Below are 8,998 nucleotides of genomic sequence, written 5' to 3' on the forward strand. Positions count from 1 at the left end.
GAACTAGATCAAAGGCACCAAGTTGTGAATTTGATAAAGAAAAAGGCAAGGCAAATGTTGAATACATCAGAGATGAGATGAGAAAGACATGTAAAAAGAAAGATGTTTACAACACATCAAATGGAGAAGGGATTACTTCACCCAATGGGTTAGGTGATCACACCTCATCAAACTAGGAAATCAAAAGGTATGTGGGACTAATATTCGAGAGTTATATTATGCATCAGTTCCAAAGGAGATTGTACTGAAAAGACTACATTAGCATGAATGAAGATGCAAGGTGTTGTTGAAAATTCAAGTTAAATCTTCAAATTTTTCATGTTGTTGCTGAGCATGAAAAGTTTCATATCTATGCCTAGTGGAATACTAGTAGATGTTGAGCTACTAGACTATCTAGTTGATGCCAAACTTGTAGTATCTTCCAAGTGATGGAAACATCCAATAGATGCCGAGCATACAGCTATATAAACACTAAGCATCAAATACAAGGTTTTCAAAGGGTATATGATTGGCTTCTTCTCATTATTCCTCATTTTGAATTCAAGCAAGAGAAAGAAAAGCATAAGATAATTCAAAAACCTGTCCAAAGAATTTGCAAAGATTCCAACAATGACCTCACATAAGGAAACAAATTTTACAATGTATTTATCATAAGCTGAGCTATGCAGTTTACTTTTGCATAAACCCTAGGTTGATAAAATAGTGTCTAGTTTTAAAAATGTAGAAGGGAAAGAGGTTTTGAATGTCCAACTTCTCAGTAATGAAGTGAAACAACCCATATTTAAACTCATTCTTGACATTTCCTATAAACAAGATCCTTTTGGTGCTTTTTCAATAATCATGCCAAAATTTATTATGGTGCAAGATGTAAGGAAGTGTTATAATTGAAAAATAGGAGGTATAGAAGATATGGAAATCAAAGATGCATATAATAGATTTTGTGAGGATGGTGTTTTGAAGGAGGAATTCAATATCATTGAGAAAAGGGGTTTGACACAAGCCCTAGAATTTCCAGATGTGTTTAAAACTGAGTGTATACAAATTGTTCTAAGAAAAATTCATGATGGTTCATTATGGCTAGAAGGAGGACCTATCAAGATCAAAAAGAGAATAATTCATAGGGTTACTAGTTATCCAACCCTAGATCAGCCAAAGAAACTCATAGGTGACTCCAAGGAAGTAATTGAGAAGAACACAGGAGTAGTTTGGAATAAGAGAGGTATGACTATAGATTTGACCATCACTAATCCAATGCTAAACTTTTTTGTAAGGGTAATCTCTCATAAATTTTATCAATCTAGTAGATTGAATAGTGTATCCTACATAGCTATAAATATTGGCTACAAAATTGTAAAGAAAGATCATACTTATGATCTGGTAAAGATACAACTACAACAACTGATGGAAAATCTTGGAGCTATCATGAAAACAAAGAGTGCACAATGTAAATTTGGTTTAATTCTAGTTTAAATATTCTTTTATATAAATAATACATTTCCCTCTTTTGGTACTATAAGATGGGAAACAAATAGGTCAATTGTAGTGCAGATCAATGAGTACATTGAACAGATGGGAGAAAATTTTGAAACATTGATGACAAGATATTTTGAAGATTTTAATAAATACATGAAGGAAAGAATGAGGATACCAGTTTCTTTGATTGAGAAACATTATAATGACATATATTTTTTTGTTGATGCTAATTACACCTTTATGCAATCTGCCACACCAAGGGTTAGATGGTTAAGACCGCTTCGGTATGAAATAAATGTTGATGAAGCTTCAGCAACCATCACAACACTCCTAGTAGAAGAAATTGATAAAAGTGCAAAGATATTTGGCAACTATGGAATGGTAAAGTCAAAGACTACCATTGAGTTGAAAATCTCCTCCACACTTGAAAAGAAAGATAAGTTGGTCAAGAAGCTAAAAGATAAATTTGGAGAAGGAGCTGAGGAAGTGGAAGAAGAAAAATAAGATGAAGAGGAAGAGGAAGAACAAGAACAAGCACAAGAACCTCTTGCATTGACTCAAGGCATGGGAGAGGATAAGGAAGAGGAGGAAATAGAAGCTTTGAAGGGAGAAGAAGTTGAGGAAGAACCTACTCATGCCAAGCCAAAGAAGAGAAAGGCTAAAGCATAGCCAGCAAAAAATGCAAAGAAAATTGTGAAACCAAGCCCAACCAAGCCCACACCTAGCACTAGAGTTAGCACACGAAAAAAAACTCAAAAGGCCAAGGAAAGACAACAAATAGAGAAAGGTGGCCAAGTATAAAATAAAAAAAGAAGAAAATATGTTGCACAGCCAGATTCAGATGAAGAAATGATAGAATGAAATGAAAATAATCAATTTAAAATGGAAAGTCATAATCCCCTATTTGATCTTGAAAATTTATGTGAAAATATCAAAAGCAATGCAGATTTATCTGGTTTGAAGCATATTTATTTTGAAAACCTTGGAAAAGAAGAGAAGAATCAAGTGGAAGAGACATTGTATGCCATGATGTCTAAGTTTAAGAACACTCCACTAGAGTTTGCTAACACAATACCAAATGGTTTATATGATATTGTTGAGCGAAAGTGGCATTACTATTTGAATTTAGAGAAATAAATTAGTGAAACAACATTAGCTCAAGTGATGCCAGAGCTAACAAAGGGACATATTGCTAAGGCTATCAAAAGATATGATATTAGGTTTTCACCTAAATATAGAGCCTTCAACATTCTTCAAAATAATATTAAAAATGTGGTCAAGAAATGAACCCAACTATGGAAACTTATCTATGGGTTGACCACTGTGAAATAAGGAGAAGTTGGTCCTTTAGAGGGTAAAACAAGATGATAAAGATGATGACAAAGAAAAACATGATGATAAGAAAGATGACACAGTTGGGGAAGAAACTGAAAAGCAAACTGAAGACAAGGCAACAACTGAGCAGCAACAAAATGAATAGAGTGTGCAAGGCACACAAGTATCAAGTGTCAGTCCCCCACATGTCACAAGTACAACTACTAAGACCATAACTATAAAGGATGTCTCTAATACTTCAGCTTAGAACATCAATCCACTTACTTTAGAAGATCTAAAAAATATTGTAGACCAATCTACACTCCAATAAAAACTCTACAAAAATCCAATTTGTGTTAGTGTAGAAGAATTGCAAAAGGCAATAACTGAGGTCATAAGGGAAAAGGTGAACACACAAGAACCACCTTCTATCATCCCTTAAGTTACTAGTGTACAACCTCCAATTCAAACAATAGTAGACACATTTACTAAGGTTGATACACATGTCAAAGTTGATACAATTGAGAAGAAGCAAGAAGAAGAAAAAGATACAACTATAGGACAACAAAAAATAGGATAGATAGATTCATCTACACCTAAAGGATAGGAACAAGCTGTCATTCATGTCATAGTGTTAGATTAGGGAAAGCCTGAAGAACATGAGAAAACACCTAAGGTGAAGGAGCAAGAAGTCATCCAAGCATTGGTAACTCTACCAACATCTAGCAATCTTTCTACATAGGTTCTTCAAAAGCTGAGCATGGAAGCCATACTATTCCACATTTCAGTGCTAAGCCCTAGTTCATCAAAGTTTGATAATGTAATTCACTATGGAGACATAAGCCTTGATCAAGAAATTATAATTCCAAAGTTTGACTATGACACAATGACATTGGAGAAAATAGGCATATTACAACAAGCCTTAGAGAAGAAAAAGCATCAAGAAATGCTCAGGAGAGAATATGGGAAGAAGAAATCTCCCCAAGGTATTAAAGACATATTTTTAGATGCATTCAACCTGCAAACTCTTGAAGAGACCAAGCCACTCATAGAAAAATTAATTAATATAGTGTAAAAGGTTACAAATAAAGACCTTGATACTACTACAAAACTTTTAGAATGGTCTGAGAAGAAGTTCCAAGGAAAGGTGAATGAGAAAATATCAAGTGAAATAGCACTAACTGAAGTTGCATTGGCAACTAAAGTTGAAGAGGTGAAGAAGGTACTTGAGAACATATTCTCATTATACACAAAGCTATGTGATCCTACACTCTTCACTCAAGAGACCAGGAGCCATATTTTGAGTCTAGAGAGAAACCATAACATATCAAGTACTAACCTGCCTCAAAACCCAACTCAAAGTGAGAAGCACTTTAGAACATTGCCTCAAACATGAAGTCAATTATATGTACTAACAATAGATGAGGCTAACACAAGAGCCAAATTGACATGTATACAGGCATCCCTCAACCCACACATGAAAATACTACACAAGGAACTAGGTTATGCCAAGACCCTACTAAAGAAATACTCCAATCATTCTACCTCAAATGGCTTAGTGCACCTTGCTATCAAGCTTGCAATCCAAATCAAGTCATTGGATGTTGCATGTGACAACTAGGATGCAACTTTCAAAATCATAATGGAAGTCCATAAATTTTTTTTGGACAAACACACTATAAGTGTATAGCCCATTTGACATAAGTGTCAAAAAGGGGGAGAAATAAACCATTGGGGAGTATGAACAAAGGGGGAGCATATAGAAAAGTTATATCATTAGGGTGATAAACATTTTTAGAGATTCATTTTTGAAGAGGAAAGTAGAAAATAGATAGAGATATCAGCTAAGACAGAGCATATTAGATGAAAGAGTATCAGATACAATGCACTGAAGTTAGAGAGAAGCACAAATTTTTGATGCAAATCAAACACATTAACTCAGGGGGAGTTATCAATTTTGAGGTATATAGGTTACTACAAAATTTTGAAGTTTTGTGTATAAGCCAAGTCATGGATATGTTATCCTTGAGAAGTTAAGTATAATATTGTATATTTAAGTGTTTTTGACACTCATGGAAAAGGGGGAGATTGTTGATCTCAAATTAGTTTTGACAAGTGAGTGTCAACAAACTTAATCCATTTTCTCAAATCATGTTGAACTAATAATACATGCCAAGTACAACATCTAAATATTAGACCATGTTGAGTTACAAAGAGTGTTGAGTCACTCATGTCCCGAGTCACTCAAGTGCCAAGTAGATAGACCATGCCAAGTGATTCAAGTGTCGAGTAAATAGTGGATGCCAAGTAATGAAGATGCTAAGTCAGAAGTAGAAATACAGTGCATGTTAAGCATCAGTGACTTCATATGTTGAGTGACATAGTTTTGACATATTTGTTTGAAATGGCATAGACAGCTATGTAAACCATTTTTTAGCCAAATTAAGGATAGATTATGATCTTTTGGAGATTAGGACGAATCTGTAATGGATTCCTTATGTAATTACATGTAGCCAATTAGAAAATGGGAAGGTTTAAGTAGAAAAATGGATGAATCTCAACCATAGATTCATATCTAACCCTAAGTCACTAGAGTCTTCTTAAGGAGGATGAAACCCTAAACTCTTAATAATGAAATGATAGTGTATGGTGGGTGAACGATAGAATTGGAAGAGCAAACAAGATAGTTTGCAGAGCATTCAAGGTGACTTAGAAGTAAGAGTAAATTACAGAATCAATTAGAGAAGAAAAGAGGATAGAAGGATACAACATTGATACATCAGATTGTGAACGATCAATTAGAGATTGTGTATAGGTGATCTGTTATCAGGAAAGCAAGTGGTAATCATAGGATCTATGCTAAGACATTTTAACAAGTGATTTTAGTTAAATTTCTTAATAGAGTAGTCCTAATAGGCTTTATGAAATCCTTTAATAGGATGCTTACTTAATTGTAAGTTGAAGTCCTCTAACCAGGTGCACTTCTAATAGGGTGTTGAAATCCTCTAACAAGGTGGGACTTAACAATCTTTGTAAGCCTTTAACAGTTCAGGCCTTTCATAGGGAAAGCCATGATTCATGGTCAAATCATTGTAACCTTCATTGGATATACTTTATTGCTACAATAGTGAAGATTTGTGGGTGTCATCCCCACCCCAGTTTTACCTTCTCACTTGGAGGGTTTCTGGGTAATCATATCTGGTGCTATGTGTGTGTTTGATTACATGTTTACATGATTGATGCATATGCTTTAAATTTTATTTCATTATATTAATGCATGTGATGAATGAATGGTGAAATTTTTATGGATCCAAGTTTAAATTCTTGATTCACACCCCCCCCCCCCCGCTAATAAGTTTACACTCTTCCCACTTGTAATTCCAACATAACCAACCAAACAAAAGTTAGCCCTTCTACTACTTTGTTTCTTGAATTTCAGTCACCCATCATTTTTCAATGTCAAGTTAGTCTGGTGTCTAGGTCTAAGTCCTTCATAGGTAGGCCATCCTTGTTGGGTTTCCCTTTCTCTTGCCTTCTCATTTATTTTCTGGGTGAGTTGGTTTAAGTGTTGTCATGACAGGTAGGTGATAGCTCCTAGCCCAACAAGGATATCATGTTTTATTGATGATCTTCTCAAATAAAGGATATACAAATCTTTCTTATTTCAAAGATTCATGGAGAAGTATGTGCAATCCGAAAAGACATTTGGTTACTAAGGGCTCTACAAATTTGGAAGATCTCCAGGTGATCAAAGTATCATTATATCTTATCTAATATCAAAAAAGGTCTCATTTCAAATAAGTGACTAGATTTGAAGGGAAGTTTTAAAGTTTGAAAATGCATGAAAGACTTATCTTCTAAAAATTTCTCAAAACAAAATGGCTTTTGAAGAATGACACATTTGAAGAAGCCGAGCTCTTAAAAGATATAGCTACTTGAATGTTACAATTTGTACATGTATTACATTGTTAATGGTGTTGAGATTCAAGAACATCTGATCAATTGATTTCAAAATTAAATTGAAGTGTGGGAAAGTACCAATGAATTGCATAAGAGTATCAGTGAATGGTGACCTTGTTAAACTCATAGAGCTAACTATCAGTGAGTGTCCTGAACTTAAGGAGTTGCCAACTCTCTCCTGACTAAACTACATGGAGAATATTAAGATTGAATCTTGTGAGAAGCTAAAGAACATTTTTTTGCCAACATTACTCACCACTCTGTTTGTACACTATTGTAGGGATTTGCAGAGAGTAATAGGATATGATGATATGAAATTTATAGATCTAACTATTATTGAGTGTCTTGATCTTGAGGAGTTATTACCAATTTTCAATAGACTACAATTCTTAGAGAAGCTTAAGATTCACTCTTGTGAGAAGCTACAGATCATTACACTACCATCAACACTCAACAGTCTATCTGTACACAATTGCAGAGATCTATAGAGTGTACTAGGCCATAGTGACCTTATCAAACTTAGAGAGCTGATTATAAGTGAGTGTCCTAAGCTTGAGGAGTTAGGATGTACTGATCTTACAAAATTTATAGAGCTGATTATAAGTGATAATCCTTAGCTTAAGGAGTTTCCAACTCTCTCTAGACTGAGAGTCCTGGAGACGATTGATATTCACTCTTGTGAAAAGATACAAAACATTACACTGCCGACAACTCTCATCAATTTGTATGTACACAATTGCAAAGATTTGTAGAGTATAGTAGGATTTGGTGATCTTATTAATCTTACAAATTTGTTTATCACCAAGTGTCCTTAGCTTGAAGAATTACCAAGTCTCTCTAGATAGAGCTGCATTGGTATTGATTTTTGTGAAAAGCTAAAAAAAATCTCAAGTGTTGAAGAGTTGCTTTCATTACAATGGATGCAGCTTGGTCATTGCAGCAATACATTGATACGTAATTGCATTCATAACTTGAAGTCTCTGCCATCGTGGGGCATGATGACGATTGGAAGAGCAACGGGTAATGTTGGAGTAGAATCAAAATTCAATATCTATCTTAGTAATGGTTGCTTCTGAATTTGTGCAAGGGATGGTTATAAGATTTTAATTGTAAAGGTGGCAACTTGTGTTATCAAAAAGATGATGGGGCTATAAACATTGTGGAGATGCTCTACAGTACAAGATTGCTTGCCATAGTTGGAGCTGGCGAGACGCCTACATTATCTCCTCACAGGCTCTGTTTGTTCAATACCAAGATAGGAACTTTTCTCAAAAAGCTAAATTTTGTCATAGTTATTCTTGCAATTCGACTAAATAGGAAAATACTTGTTGTTGTGTTAGAGGAGAGTACATACATTTATGATTTAAACAACCCAATCATTTTGGATTCAATTGATACTATCCCTAACCCAAAAGATAAATGCTCATAAGTCACCATTGGTAGCCATGGCTTTGTCTTCAGACGGATCATATTTAGAAATAGCTTCAGAGCAAGGAACTGTTATAAGGGTTTATCTAGTGTCACAACCTTCAGAAAGATTCACTTTTCAGATTCTCTTTCATTTGGACAACCTTCACACCTTCCTCGTCTACTTGCAACAACCAGCTCCTCTGGTTCTGTGCATATTTTTACCCTTGGGCTGATAACTATAGAGAGGAACAAAAGATCTTATGGGTTGCTTGCAACTGTAATACCAACTTCTCTCAATGATGCATTAGAACCTTCTTATCATCATGTCGTGCTTCACAGTGTACTCCCTGCAGGAGTCAACAGCCGAGCAATAATTTGCAATGTTGAAGAAGTTAGCATGGTAAAGGTGATGAGTTTGACAACAAACATACTAAGAGTTTGGATACTCAGTATAACTTATAATGGCTATTTCAATTATTACAGTGTCATATTAGATGATGACAATAAACACCCATAGAATTTAGAGAGAGAGTGTAATTGGCTAGCAAGAGGTCAACAGTGACAAGGAAAATCTTCCAAATAAAAAAAAACTTATAATTCCAATGTTGTTGTACATATTTTTCATGAACATTGAGATAGTTGAATGATATAGGAAAGAAGCTTTGGCAATGCTAGTTTTGTTATAACTATAAGACTTCAAGTGTTTATATTACATCTTTAGCTTGATGTTGAGTAGTTTGATAATTATAAACTTAATCATATGGATTAGATAGATGTCTATTTAGTTCTTCTTCTCAAGCAAGGTCAAATGAAGAGACAAAGTCATTTTGGTTCTTCTTAT

The 8,998-nt window shown here is 34.6% G+C and overlaps 1 pseudogene; it reads left to right on the plus strand.

Annotated features, from left to right (window-relative positions):
• The first annotated feature begins 7,745 nt into the window (after window positions 1–7,745).
• On the plus strand, window positions 7,746–8,719 carry LOC149553138 (autophagy-related protein 18b pseudogene; annotated as a pseudogene).
• Window positions 8,720–8,998: the final 279 nt, after the last annotated feature.

Source organism: Cupressus sempervirens, chromosome 6, assembly GCF_028749045.1.
Source record: "Cupressus sempervirens isolate cs-2001-9-10 chromosome 6, ASM2874904v1, whole genome shotgun sequence".
NCBI lineage: Eukaryota > Viridiplantae > Streptophyta > Pinopsida > Cupressales > Cupressaceae > Cupressus > Cupressus sempervirens.